Below are 15,161 nucleotides of genomic sequence, written 5' to 3' on the forward strand. Positions count from 1 at the left end.
TGCTGCAGAGCCGCCTCCTGCTGTAAGTATGTGACCCCCCCCCACCACAGAGCACCGCACGCTGCACCATCTCCCCCTGCTGCAGAGCCGCCTCCTGCTGTAAGTATGTGACCCCCCACCACAGAGCACCGCACGCTGCACCATCTCCCCCTGCTGCAGAGCCGCCTCCTGCTGTAAGTATGTGACCCCCCACCACAGAGCACCGCACGATGCACCATCTCCCCCTGCTGCAGAGCCGCCTCCTGCTGTAAGTATGTGACCCCCCCACCACAGAGCACCGCACGCTTCACAATCTCCCCCTGCTGCAGAGCCGCCTCCTGCTGTAAGTATATGACCCCCCACCAGAGCACCGCACGATGCACCATCTCCCCCTGCTGCAGAGCCGCCTCCTGCTGTAAGTATGTGACCCCCCACCACAGAGCACCGCACGATGCACCATCTCCCCCTGCTGCAGAGCCGCCTCCTGCTGTAAGTATGTGACCCCCCCACCACAGAGCACCGCACGCTTCACAATCTCCCCCTGCTGCAGAGCCGCCTCCTGCTGTAAGTATATGACCCCCCACCAGAGCACCGCACGATGCACCATCTCCCCCTGCTGCAGAGCCGCCTCCTGCTGTAAGTATGTGACCCCCCACCAGAGCACCGCACGCTGCACCATCTCCCCCTGCTGCAGAGCCGCCTCCTGCTGTAAGTATGTGACCCCCCACCACAGAGCACCGCACGCTGCACCATCTCCCCCTGCTGCAGAGCCGCCTCCTGCTGTAAGTATGTGACCCCCCCACCACAGAGCACCGCACGCTTCACAATCTCCCCCTGCTGCAGAGCCGCCTCCTGCTGTAAGTATATGACCCCCCACCAGAGCACCGCACGATGCACCATCTCCCCCTGCTGCAGAGCCGCCTCCTGCTGTAAGTATGTGACCCCCCACCAGAGCACCGCACGCTGCACCATCTCCCCCTGCTGCAGAGCCGCCTCCTGCTGTAAGTATGTGACCCCCCCACCACAGAGCACCGCACGCTGCACCATCTCCCCCTGCTGCAGAGCCGCCTCCTGCTGTAAGTATGTGACCCCCCACCACAGAGCACCGCACGCTGCACCATCTCCCCCTGCTGCAGAGCCGCCTCCTGCTGTAAGTATGTGACCCCCCACCAGAGCACCGCACGCTGCACCATCTCCCCCTGCTGCAGAGCCGCCTCCTGCTGTAAGTATATGACCCCCCACCAGAGCACCGCACGATGCACCATCTCCCCCTGCTGCAGAGCCGCCTCCTGCTGTAAGTATGTGACCCCCCACCAGAGCACCGCACGCTGCACCATCTCCCCCTGCTGCAGAGCCGCCTCCTGCTGTAAGTATGTGACCCCCCCACCACAGAGCACCGCACGCTGCACCATCTCCCCCTGCTGCAGAGCCGCCTCCTGCTGTAAGTATGTGACCCCCCACCACAGAGCACCGCACGCTGCACCATCTCCCCCTGCTGCAGAGCCGCCTCCTGCTGTAAGTATGTGACCCCCCACCAGAGCACCGCACGCTGCACCATCTCCCCCTGCTGCAGAGCCGCCTCCTGCTGTAAGTATGTGACCCCCCACCACAGAGCACCGCACGCTGCACCATCTCCCCCTGCTGCAGAGCCGCCTCCTGCTGTAAGTATGTGACCCCCCACCACAGAGCACCGCACGCTGCACCATCTCCCCCTGCTGCAGAGCCGCCTCCTGCTGTAAGTATGTGACCCCCCACCACAGAGCACCGCACGCTGCACCATCTCCCCCTGCTGCAGAGCCGCCTCCTGCTGTAAGTATGTGACCCCCCACCAGAGCACCGCACGCTGCACCATCTCCCCCTGCTGCAGAGCCGCCTCCTGCTGTAAGTATGTGACCCCCCACCAGAGCACCGCACGCTGCACCATCTCCCCCTGCTGCAGAGCCGCCTCCTGCTGTAAGTATGTGACCCCCCCACCACAGAGCACCGCACGCTGCACCATCTCCCCCTGCTGCAGAGCCGCCTCCTGCTGTAAGTATGTGACCCCCCACCACAGAGCACCGCACGCTGCACCATCTCCCCCTGCTGCAGAGCCGCCTCCTGCTGTAAGTATGTGACCCCCCCACCACAGAGCACCGCACACTGCACCATCTCCCCCTGCTGCAGAGCCGCCTCCTGCTGTAAGTATGTGACCCCCCACCAGGGCACCGCACGCTGCACCATCTCCCCCTGCTGCAGAGCCGCCTCCTGCTGTAAGTATGTGACCCCCCACCACAGAGCACTGCACGCTGCACCATCTCCCCCTGCTGCAGAGCCGCCTCCTGCTGTAAGTATGTGACCCCCCCACCAGAGCACCGCACGCTGCACCATCTCCCCCTGCTGCAGAGCCGCCTCCTGCTGTAAGTATGTGACCCCCCACCACAGAGCACCGCACGCTGCACCATCTCCCCCTGCTGCAGAGCCGCCTCCTGCTGTAAGTATGTGACCCCCCCACCACAGAGCACTGCACGCTGCACCATCTCCCCCTGCTGCAGAGCCGCCTCCTGCTGTAAGTATGTGACCCCCCCACCACAGAGCACCGCACGATGCACCATCTCCCCCTGCTGCAGAGCCGCCTCCTGCTATAAGTATGTGACCCCCCCGCCACAGAGCACCGCACGCTGCACCATCTCCCCCTGCTGCAGAGCCGCCTCCTGCTGTAATTATGTGACCCCCCCACCACAGAGCACTGCACGCTGCACCATCTCCCCCTGCTGCAGAGCCGCCTCCTGCTGTATGTGACCCCCCACCACAGAGCACTGCACGCTGCACCATCTCCCCCTGCTGCAGAGCCGCCTCCTGCTGTAAGTATGTGACCCCCCACCACAGAGCACCGCACGCTGCACCATCTCCCCCTGCTGCAGAGCCGCCTCCTGCTGTAAGTATGTGACCCCCCACCAGAGCACCGCACGCTGCACCATCTCCCCCTGCTGCAGAGCCGCCTCCTGCTGTAAGTATGTGACCCCCCACCAGAGCACTGCACGCTGCACCATCTCCCCCTGCTGCAGAGCCGCCTCCTGCTGTAAGTATGTGACCCCCCACCACAGAGCACTGCACGCTGCACCATCTCCCCCTGCTGCAGAGCCGCCTCCTGCTGTAAGTATGTGACCCCCCACCACAGAGCACCGCACGCTGCACCATCTCCCCCTGCTGCAGAGCCGCCTCCTGCTGTAAGTATATGACCCCCCACCACAGAGCACCGCACGCTGCACCATCTCCCCCTGCTGCAGAGCCGCCTCCTGCTGTAAGTATGTGACCCCCCACCACAGAGCACCGCACGATGCACCATCTCCCCCTGCTGCAGAGCCGCCTCCTGCTGTAAGTATATGACCCCCCACCACAGAGCACCGCACGCTGCACCATCTCCCCCTGCTGCAGAGCCGCCTCCTGCTGTAAGTATGTGACCCCCCACCACAGAGCACCGCACGATGCACCATCTCCCCCTGCTGCAGAGCCGCCTCCTGCTGTAAGTATATGACCCCCCACCACAGAGCACCGCACGCTGCACCATCTCCCCCTGCTGCAGAGCCGCCTCGTGCTGTAAGTATGTGACCCCCCACCACAGAGCACTGCACGCTGCACCATCTCCCCCTGCTGCAGAGCCGCCTCCTGCTGTAAGTATGTGACCCCCCACCACAGAGCACCGCACGCTGCACCATCTCCCCCTGCTGCAGAGCCGCCTCCTGCTGTAAGTATGTGACCCCCCACCACAGAGCACCGCACGATGCACCATCTCCCCCTGCTGCAGAGCCGCCTCCTGCTGTGAGTATGTGACCCCCCACCACAGAGCACTGCACGCTGCACCATCTCCCCCTGCTGCAGAGCCGCCTCCTGCTGTAAGTATGTGACCCCCCAGCAGAGCACCGCACGCTGCACCATCTCCCCCTGCTGCAGAGCCGCCTCCTGCTGTAAGTATGTGACCCCCCACCACAGAGCACCGCACGCTGCACCATCTCCCCCTGCTGCAGAGCCGCCTCCTGCTGTAAGTATGTGACCCCCCACCACAGAGCACCGCACGCTGCACCATCTCCCCCTGCTGCAGAGCCGCCTCCTGCTGTAAGTATGTGACCCCCCACCAGAGCACCGCACGCTGCACCATCTCCCCCTGCTGCAGAGCAGCCTCCTGCTGTAAGTATGTGACCCCCCACCACAGAGCACCGCACGCTGCACCATCTCCCCCTGCTGCAGAGCCGCCTCCTGCTGTAATTATGTGACCCCCACCACAGAGCACCGCACGCTGCACCATCTCCCCCTGCTGCAGAGCCGCCTCCTGCTGTAAGTATGTGACCCCCCCACCACAGAGCACCGCACGCTGCACCATCTCCCCCTGCTGCAGAGCCGCCTCCTGCTGTAAGTATGTGACCCCCCACCAGAGCACCGCACGCTGCACAATCTCCCCCTGCTGCAGAGCCGCCTCCTGCTGTAAGTATGTGACCCCCCCACCACAGAGCACCGCACGCTGCACCATCTCCCCCTGCTGCAGAGCCGCCTCCTGCTGTAAGTATGTGACCCCCCACCACAGAGCACTGCACGCTGCACCATCTCCCCCTGCTGCAGAGCAGCCTCCTGCTGTATGTGACCCCCCACCACAGAGCACCGCACGCTGCACCATCTCCCCCTGCTGCAGAGCCGCCTCCTGCTGTAAGTATGTGACCCCCCACCACAGAGCACCGCACGCTGCACCATCTCCCCCTGCTGCAGAGCCGCCTCCTGTAAGTATGTGACCCCCCACCAGAGCACCGCACGCTGCACCATCTCCCCCTGCTGCAGAGCAGCCTCCTGCTGTATGTGACCCCCCACCACAGAGCACCGCACGATGCACCATCTCCCCCTGCTGCAGAGCCGCCTCCTGCTGTAAGTATGTGACCCCCCACCACAGAGCACCGCACGCTGCACCATCTCCCCCTGCTGCAGAGCCGCCTCCTGCTGTAAGTATGTGACCCCCCACCACAGAGCACTGCACGCTGCACCATCTCCCCCTGCTGCAGAGCCGCCTCCTGCTGTAAGTATGTGACCCCCCACCACAGAGCACCGCACGCTGCACCATCTCCCCCTGCTGCAGAGCCGCCTCCTGCTGTAAGTATGTGACCCCCCCACCACAGAGCACCGCACACTGCACCATCTCCCCCTGCTGCAGAGCCGCCTCCTGCTGTAAGTATGTGACCCCCCACCAGAGCACCGCACGCTGCACCATCTCCCCCTGCTGCAGAGCCGCCTCCTGCTGTAAGTATGTGACCCCCCAGCACAGAGCACCGCACGCTGCACCATCTCCCCCTGCTGCAGAGCAGCCTCCTGCTGTAAGTATGTGACCCCCCCACCACAGAGCACTGCACGCTGCACCATCTCCCCCTGCTGCAGAGCCGCCTCCTGCTGTAAGTATGTGACCCCCCCACCACAGAGCACCGCACGCTGCACCATCTCCCCCTGCTGCAGAGCCGCCTCCTGCTGTAAGTATGTGACCCCCCCACCACGGAGCACTGCACGATGCACCATCTCCCCCTGCTGCAGAGCCGCCTCCTGCTATAAGTATGTGACCCCCCGCCACAGAGCACCGCACGCTGCACCATCTCCCCCTGCTGCAGAGCAGCCTCCTGCTGTAATTATGTGACCCCCCCACCACAGAGCACTGCACGCTGCACCATCTCCCCCTGCTGCAGAGCCGCCTCCTGCTGTAAGTATGTGACCCCCCCACCACAGAGCACTGCACGATGCACCATCTCCCCCTGCTGCAGAGCCGCCTCCTGCTGTAAGTATGTGACCCCCCCACCACAGAGCACTGCACGATGCACCATCTCCCCCTGCTGCAGAGCCGCCTCCTGCTATAAGTATGTGACCCCCCGCCACAGAGCACCGCACGCTGCACCATCTCCCCCTGCTGCAGAGCAGCCTCCTGCTGTAATTATGTGACCCCCCCACCACAGAGCACCGCACGCTGCACCATCTCCCCCTGCTGCAGAGCCGCCTCCTGCTGTAAGTATGTGACCCCCCACCACAGAGCACCGCACGATGCACCATCTCCCCCTGCTGCAGAGCCGCCTCCTGCTGTGAGTATGTGACCCCCCACCACAGAGCACTGCACGCTGCACCATCTCCCCCTGCTGCAGAGCCGCCTCCTGCTGTAAGTATGTGACCCCCCCAGCAGAGCACCGCACGCTGCACCATCTCCCCCTGCTGCAGAGCCGCCTCCTGCTGTAAGTATGTGACCCCCCACCACAGAGCACCGCACGCTGCACCATCTCCCCCTGCTGCAGAGCCGCCTCCTGCTGTAAGTATGTGACCCCCCACCACAGAGCACCGCACGCTGCACCATCTCCCCCTGCTGCAGAGCCGCCTCCTGCTGTAAGTATGTGACCCCCCACCAGAGCACCGCACGCTGCACCATCTCCCCCTGCTGCAGAGCAGCCTCCTGCTGTAAGTATGTGACCCCCCACCACAGAGCACCGCACGCTGCACCATCTCCCCCTGCTGCAGAGCCGCCTCCTGCTGTAATTATGTGACCCCCACCACAGAGCACCGCACGCTGCACCATCTCCCCCTGCTGCAGAGCCGCCTCCTGCTGTAAGTATGTGACCCCCCCACCACAGAGCACCGCACGCTGCACCATCTCCCCCTGCTGCAGAGCCGCCTCCTGCTGTAAGTATGTGACCCCCCACCAGAGCACCGCACGCTGCACAATCTCCCCCTGCTGCAGAGCCGCCTCCTGCTGTAAGTATGTGACCCCCCCACCACAGAGCACCGCACGCTGCACCATCTCCCCCTGCTGCAGAGCCGCCTCCTGCTGTAAGTATGTGACCCCCCACCACAGAGCACTGCACGCTGCACCATCTCCCCCTGCTGCAGAGCAGCCTCCTGCTGTATGTGACCCCCCACCACAGAGCACCGCACGCTGCACCATCTCCCCCTGCTGCAGAGCCGCCTCCTGCTGTAAGTATGTGACCCCCCACCACAGAGCACCGCACGCTGCACCATCTCCCCCTGCTGCAGAGCCGCCTCCTGTAAGTATGTGACCCCCCACCAGAGCACCGCACGCTGCACCATCTCCCCCTGCTGCAGAGCAGCCTCCTGCTGTATGTGACCCCCCACCACAGAGCACCGCACGATGCACCATCTCCCCCTGCTGCAGAGCCGCCTCCTGCTGTAAGTATGTGACCCCCCACCACAGAGCACCGCACGCTGCACCATCTCCCCCTGCTGCAGAGCCGCCTCCTGCTGTAAGTATGTGACCCCCCACCACAGAGCACTGCACGCTGCACCATCTCCCCCTGCTGCAGAGCCGCCTCCTGCTGTAAGTATGTGACCCCCCACCACAGAGCACTGCACGCTGCACCATCTCCCCCTGCTGCAGAGCCGCCTCCTGCTGTAAGTATGTGACCCCCCACCACAGAGCACCGCACGCTGCACCATCTCCCCCTGCTGCAGAGCCGCCTCCTGCTGTAAGTATGTGACCCCCCCACCACAGAGCACCGCACGATGCACCATCTCCCCCTGCTGCAGAGCCGCCTCCTGCTATAAGTATGTGACCCCCCGCCACAGAGCACCGCACGCTGCACCATCTCCCCCTGCTGCAGAGCAGCCTCCTGCTGTAATTATGTGACCCCCCCACCACAGAGCACTGCACGCTGCACCATCTCCCCCTGCTGCAGAGCCGCCTCCTGCTGTAAGTATGTGACCCCCCCACCACAGAGCACTGCACGATGCACCATCTCCCCCTGCTGCAGAGCCGCCTCCTGCTGTAAGTATGTGACCCCCCCACCACAGAGCACCGCACGCTGCACCATCTCCCCCTGCTGCAGAGCCGCCTCCTGCTGTAAGTATGTGACCCCCCCACCACAGAGCACTGCACGATGCACCATCTCCCCCTGCTGCAGAGCCGCCTCCTGCTATAAGTATGTGACCCCCCGCCACAGAGCACCGCACGCTGCACCATCTCCCCCTGCTGCAGAGCAGCCTCCTGCTGTAATTATGTGACCCCCCCACCACAGAGCACCGCACGCTGCACCATCTCCCCCTGCTGCAGAGCCGCCTCCTGCTGTAAGTATGTGACCCCCCCACCACAGAGCACTGCACGATGCACCATCTCCCCCTGCTGCAGAGCCGCCTCCTGCTATAAGTATGTGACCCCCCGCCACAGAGCACCGCACGCTGCACCATCTCCCCCTGCTGCAGAGCAGCCTCCTGCTGTAATTATGTGACCCCCCCACCACAGAGCACCGCACGCTGCACCATCTCCCCCTGCTGCAGAGCCGCCTCCTGCTGTAAGTATGTGACCCCCCACCAGAGCACCGCACGCTGCACCATCTCCCCCTGCTGCAGAGCCGCCTCCTGCTATAAGTATGTGACCCCCCACCACAGAGCACCGCACACTGCACCATCTCCCCCTGCTGCAGAGCCGCCTCCTGCTGTAAGTATGTGACCCCCCACCAGAGCACCGCACGCTGCACCATCTCCCCCTGCTGCAGAGCAGCCTCCTGCTGTAAGTATGTGACCCCCCACCACAGAGCACCGCACGCTGCACCATCTCCCCCTGCTGCAGAGCCGCCTCCTGCTGTAAGTATGTGACCCCCCCACCACAGAGCACCGCACGCTGCACCATCTCCCCCTGCTGCAGAGCCGCCTCCTGCTGTATGTGACCCCCCACCACAGAGCACTGCACGCTGCACCATCTCCCCCTGCTGCAGAGCCGCCTCCTGCTGTAAGTATGTGACCCCCACCACAGAGCACTGCACGCTGCACCATCTCCCCCTGCTGCAGAGCCGCCTCCTGCTGTAAGTATGTGACCCCCCACCAGAGCACCGCACGCTGCACCATCTCCCCCTGCTGCAGAGCCGCCTCCTGTTGTAATTATGTGACCCCCCACCACAGAGCACCGCACGCTGCACCATCTCCCCCTGCTGCAGAGCCGCCTCCTGCTGTAAGTATGTGACCCCCCACCAGAGCACCGCACGCTGCACCATCTCCCCCTGCTGCAGAGCCGCCTCCTGCTGTAAGTATGTGACCCCCCACCAGAGCACTGCACGCTGCACCATCTCCCCCTGCTGCAGAGCCGCCTCCTGCTGTAAGTATGTGACCCCCCCACCAGAGCACCGCACGCTGCACCATCTCCCCCTGCTGCAGAGCCGCCTCGTGCTGTAAGTATGTGACCCCCCCACCAGAGCACCGCACGCTGCACCATCTCCCCCTGCTGCAGAGCCGCCTCCTGCTGTAAGTATGTGACCCCCCACCACAGAGCACCGCACGCTGCACCATCTCCCCCTGCTGCAGAGCCGCCTCCTGCTGTAAGTATGTGACCCCCCACCACAGAGCACTGCACGCTGCACCATCTCCCCCTGCTGCAGAGCCGCCTCCTGCTGTAAGTATGTGACCCCCCACCACAGAGCACCGCACGCTGCACCATCTCCCCCTGCTGCAGAGCCGCCTCCTGCTGTAAGTATGTGACCCCCCACCACAGAGCACCGCACGCTGCACCATCTCCCCCTGCTGCAGAGCCGCCTCCTGCTGTAAGTATGTGACCCCCCAGCAGAGCACCGCACGCTGCACCATCTCCCCCTGCTGCAGAGCCGCCTCCTGCTGTAAGTATGTGACCCCCCACCACAGAGCACCGCACGCTGCACCATCTCCCCCTGCTGCAGAGCCGCCTCCTGCTGTAAGTATGTGACCCCCCCACCAGAGCACCGCACGCTGCACCATCTCCCCCTGCTGCAGAGCAGCCTCCTGCTGTAAGTATGTGACCCCCCACCACAGAGCACCGCACGCTGCACCATCTCCCCCTGCTGCAGAGCAGCCTCCTGCTGTAAGTATGTGACCCCCCACCACAGAGCACTGCACGCTGCACCATCTCCCCCTGCTGCAGAGCAGCCTCCTGCTGTATGTGACCCCCCACCACAGAGCACCGCACGCTGCACCATCTCCCCCTGCTGCAGAGCCGCCTCCTGCTGTAAGTATGTGACCCCCCACCACAGAGCACCGCACGCTGCACCATCTCCCCCTGCTGCAGAGCCGCCTCCTGCTGTAAGTATGTGACCCCCCACCACAGAGCACCGCACGCTGCACCATCTCCCCCTGCTGCAGAGCCGCCTCCTGCTGTAAGTATGTGACCCCCCACCACAGAGCACCGCACGCTGCACCATCTCCCCCTGCTGCAGAGCCGCCTCCTGCTGTAATTATGTGACCCACCACCACAGAGCACCGCACGCTGCACCATCTCCCCCTGCTGCAGAGCCGCCTCCTGCTGTAAGTATGTGAACCCCCACCACAGAGCACCGCACGCTGCACCATCTCCCCCTGCTGCAGAGCCGCCTCCTGCTGTAAGTATGTGACCCCCCCCACCACAGAGCACCGCACGCTGCACCATCTCCCCCTGCTGCAGAGCCGCCTCCTGCTGTAAGTATGTGACCCCCCACCACAGAGGACCGCACGCTGCACCATCTCCCCCTGCTGCAGAGCCGCCTCCTGCTGTAAGTATGTGACCCCCCACCACAGAGGACCGCACGCTGCACCATCTCCCCCTGCTGCAGAGCAGCCTCCTGCTGTGAGTATGTGACCCCCCCACCAGAGCACCGCACGCTGCACCATCTCCCCCTGCTGCAGAGCCGCCTCCTGCTGTAAGTATGTGACCCCCCACCACAGAGCACCGCACGCTGCACCATCTCCCCCTGCTGCAGAGCCGCCTCCTGCTGTAAGTATGTGACCCCCCACCAGAGCACCGCACGCTGCACAATCTCCCCCTGCTGCAGAGCCGCCTCCTGCTGTAAGTATGTGACCCCCCACCACAGAGCACTGCACGCTGCACCATCTCCCCCTGCTGCAGAGCCGCCTCCTGCTGTAAGTATGTGACCCCCCACCACAGAGCACCGCACGCTGCACCATCTCCCCCTGCTGCAGAGCAGCCTCCTGCTGTAAGTATGTGACCCCCCACCACAGAGCACCGCACGCTGCACCATCTCCCCCTGCTGCAGAGCCGCCTCCTGCTGTAAGTATGTGACCCCCCACCACAGAGCACCGCACGCTGCACCATCTCCCCCTGCTGCAGAGCCGCCTCCTGCTGTAAGTATGTGACCCCCCACCACAGAGCACTGCACGCTGCACCATCTCCCCCTGCTGCAGAGCCGCCTCCTGCTGTAAGTATATGACCCCCCCACCAGAGCACCGCACGCTGCACCATCTCCCCCTGCTGCAGAGCCGCCTCCTGCTGTAAGTATGTGACCCCCCCCACCACAGAGCACTGCACGCTGCACCATCTCCCCCTGCTGCAGAGCCACCTCCTGCTGTAGTGACCCCCCCACCACAGAGCACCGCACGCTGCACCATCTCCCCCTGCTGCAGAGCCGCCTCCTGCTGTAAGTATGTGACCCCCCCACCACAGAGCACCGCACGCTGCACCATCTCCCCCTGCTGCAGAGCCGTCTCCTGCTGTAAGTATGTGACCCCCCCACCACAGAGCACCGCACGCTGCACCATCTCCCCCTGCTGCAGAGCCGTCTCCTGCTGTAAGTATGTGACCCCCCCACCACAGAGCACCGCACGCTGCACCATCTCCCCCTGCTGCAGAGCCGCCTCCTGCTGTAAGTATGTGACCCCCCCACCAGAGCACCGCACGCTGCACCATCTCCCCCTGCTGCAGAGCCGCCTCCTGCTGTAAGTATGTGACCCCCCACCACAGAGCACCGCACGCTGCACCATCTCCCCCTGCTGCAGAGCCGCCTCCTGCTGTAAGTATGTGACCCCCCACCACAGAGCACTGCACGCTGCACCATCTCCCCCTGCTGCAGAGCCGCCTCCTGCTGTAAGTATATGACCCCCCACCAGAGCACCGCACGCTGCACCATCTCCCCCTGCTGCAGAGCCGCCTCCTGCTGTAAGTATGTGACCCCCCACCACAGAGCACCGCACGCTGCACCATCTCCCCCTGCTGCAGAGCCGCCTCCTGCTGTAAGTATGTGACCCCCCCCACCACAGAGCACTGCACGCTGCACCATCTCCCCCTGCTGCAGAGCCACCTCCTGCTGTAGTGACCCCCCACCACAGAGCACCGCACGCTGCACCATCTCCCCCTGCTGCAGAGCCGCCTCCTGCTGTAAGTATGTGACCCCCCACCACAGAGCACTGCACGCTGCACCATCTCCCCCTGCTGCAGAGCCGCCTCCTGCTGTAAGTATATGACCCCCCACCAGAGCACCGCACGCTGCACCATCTCCCCCTGCTGCAGAGCCGCCTCCTGCTGTAAGTATGTGACCCCCCACCACAGAGCACCGCACGCTGCACCATCTCCCCCTGCTGCAGAGCCGCCTCCTGCTGTAAGTATGTGACCCCCCCCACCACAGAGCACCGCACGCTGCACCATCTCCCCCTGCTGCAGAGCCGTCTCCTGCTGTAAGTATGTGACCCCCCACCACAGAGCACCGCACGCTGCACCATCTCCCCCTGCTGCAGAGCCGCCTCCTGCTGTAAGTATGTGACCCCCCCACCACAGAGCACTGCACGCTGCACCATCTCCCCCTGCTGCAGAGCCGCCTCCTGCTGTAAGTATATGACCCCCCACCAGAGCACCGCACGCTGCACCATCTCCCCCTGCTGCAGAGCCGCCTCCTGCTGTAAGTATGTGACCCCCCACCACAGAGCACCGCACGCTGCACCATCTCCCCCTGCTGCAGAGCCGCCTCCTGCTGTAAGTATGTGACCCCCCCCCACCACAGAGCACTGCACGCTGCACCATCTCCCCCTGCTGCAGAGCCACCTCCTGCTGTAGTGACCCCCCCACCACAGAGCACCGCACGCTGCACCATCTCCCCCTGCTGCAGAGCCGCCTCCTGCCTGTAAGTATGTGACCCCCCACCACAGAGCACTGCACGCTGCACCATCTCCCCCTGCTGCAGAGCCGCCTCCTGCTGTAAGTATATGACCCCCCACCAGAGCACCGCACGCTGCACCATCTCCCCCTGCTGCAGAGCCGCCTCCTGCTGTAAGTATGTGACCCCCCCACCACAGAGCACCGCACGCTGCACCATCTCCCCCTGCTGCAGAGCCGCCTCCTGCTGTAAGTATGTGACCCCCCCCCACCACAGAGCACTGCACGCTGCACCATCTCCCCCTGCTGCAGAGCAGCCTCCTGCTGTAAGTATGTGACCCCCCACCACAGAGCACCGCACGCTGCACCATCTCCCCCTGCTGCAGAGCCGCCTCCTGCTGTAAGTATGTGACCCCCCACCACAGAGCACCGCACGCTGCACCATCTCCCCCTGCTGCAGAGCCGCCTCCTGCTGTAAGTATGTGACCCCCCCACCAGAGCACCGCACGCTGCACCATCTCCCCCTGCTGCAGAGCCGCCTCCTGCTGTAAGTATGTGACCCCCCACCACAGAGCACCGCACGCTGCACCATCTCCCCCTGCTGCAGAGCCGCCTCCTGCTGTAAGTATGTGACCCCCCCCACCACAGAGCACCGCACGCTGCACCATCTCCCCCTGCTGCAGAGCCGCCTCCTGCTGTAAGTATGTGACCCCCCACCACAGAGCACCGCACGCTGCACCATCTCCCCCTGCTGCAGAGCAGCCTCCTGCTGTAAGTATGTGACCCCCCACCACAGAGCACCGCACGCTGCACCATCTCCCCCTGCTGCAGAGCCGCCTCCTGCTGTAAGTATGTGACCCCCCCCACCACAGAGCACCTGCACGCTGCACCATCTCCCCCTGCTGCAGAGCCGCCTCCTGCTGTAAGTATGTGACCCCCCCCACCACAGAGCACCGCACGCTGCACCATCTCCCCCTGCTGCAGAGCCGCCTCCTGCTGTAAGTATGTGACCCCCCACCACAGAGCACCGCACGCTGCACCATCTCCCCCTGCTGCAGAGCCGCCTCCTGCTGTAAGTATGTGACCCCCCACCACAGAGCACTGCACGCTGCACCATCTCCCCCTGCTGCAGAGCAGCCTCCTGCTGTGAGTATGTGACCCCCCCCACCAGAGCACCGCACGCTGCACCATCTCCCCCTGCTGCAGAGCCGTCTCCTGCTGTAAGTATGTGACCCCCCACCACAGAGCACCGCACGCTGCACCATCTCCCCCTGCTGCAGAGCCGCCTCCTGCTGTAAGTATGTGACCCCCCCACCACAGAGCACCGCACGCTGCACCCATCTCCCCCTGCTGCAGAGCCGTCCTCCTGCTGTAAGTATGTGACCCCCCCACCACAGAGCACCGCACGCTGCACCATCTCCCCCTGCTGACAGAGCCGTCCTCCTGCTGTAAGTATGTGACCCCCCCACCACAGAGCACCGCACGCTGCACCATCTCCCCCCTGCTGCAGAGCCGCCTCCTGCTGTAAGTATGTGACCCCCCACCACAGAGCACCGCACGCTGCACCATCTCCCCCTGCTGCAGAGCCGCCTCCTGCTGTAAGTATGTGACCCCCCCCACCAGAGCACCGCACGCTGCACCATCTCCCCCTGCTGCAGAGCCGCCTCCTGCTGTAAGTATGTGACCCCCCACCAGAGCACCGCACGCTGCACAATCTCCCCCCTGCTGCAGAGCCGCCTCCTGCTGTAAGTATGTGACCCCCCACCACAGAGCACCGCACGCTGCACCATCTCCCCCTGCTGCAGAGCCGCCTCCTGCTGTAAGTATGTGACCCCCCACCACAGAGCACCGCACGCTGCACCATCTCCCCCTGCTGCAGAGCCGCCTCCTGCTGTAAGTATGTGACCCCCCCACCACAGAGCACCGCACGCTGCACCATCTCCCCCTGCTGCAGAGCCGCCTCCTGCTGTAAGTATGTGACCCCCCCACCACAGAGCACCGCACGCTGCACCATCTCCCCCTGCTGCAGAGCCGCCTCCTGCTGTAAGTATGTGACACCCCCCACACAGAGCACCGCACGCTGCACCATCTCCCCCTGCTGCAGAGCCGCCTCCTGCTGTAAGTATGTGACCCCCCACCCAGAGCACCGCACGCTGCACAATCTCCCCCTGCTGCAGAGCCGCCTCCTGCTGTAAGTATGTGACCCCCCCATCCAGAGCACCGCACGCTGCACAACTCCCCCCTGCACGCTGCACCAATCTCCCCCTGCTGCAGAGCCGTCTCCTGCTGTAAGTATGTGACCCCCCCACCACAGAGCACCGCACGCTGCACCATCTCCCCCTGCTGCAGAGCCGCCTCCTGC

At 64.4% G+C, this 15,161-nt stretch overlaps 1 protein-coding gene across 1 annotated transcript in view; it reads left to right on the plus strand.

Annotated features, from left to right (window-relative positions):
- Positions 1-15,161, plus strand: part of NSUN4 (NOP2/Sun RNA methyltransferase 4) — a 75,030-nt gene that overhangs the window by 47,179 nt on the left and 12,690 nt on the right. The gene's annotated exons all lie outside the window — the stretch shown is intronic.

Source organism: Ranitomeya imitator, chromosome 8 (genome assembly GCF_032444005.1).
Source record: "Ranitomeya imitator isolate aRanImi1 chromosome 8, aRanImi1.pri, whole genome shotgun sequence".
In the NCBI taxonomy this organism is placed as follows: Eukaryota; Metazoa; Chordata; class Amphibia; order Anura; family Dendrobatidae; genus Ranitomeya; species Ranitomeya imitator.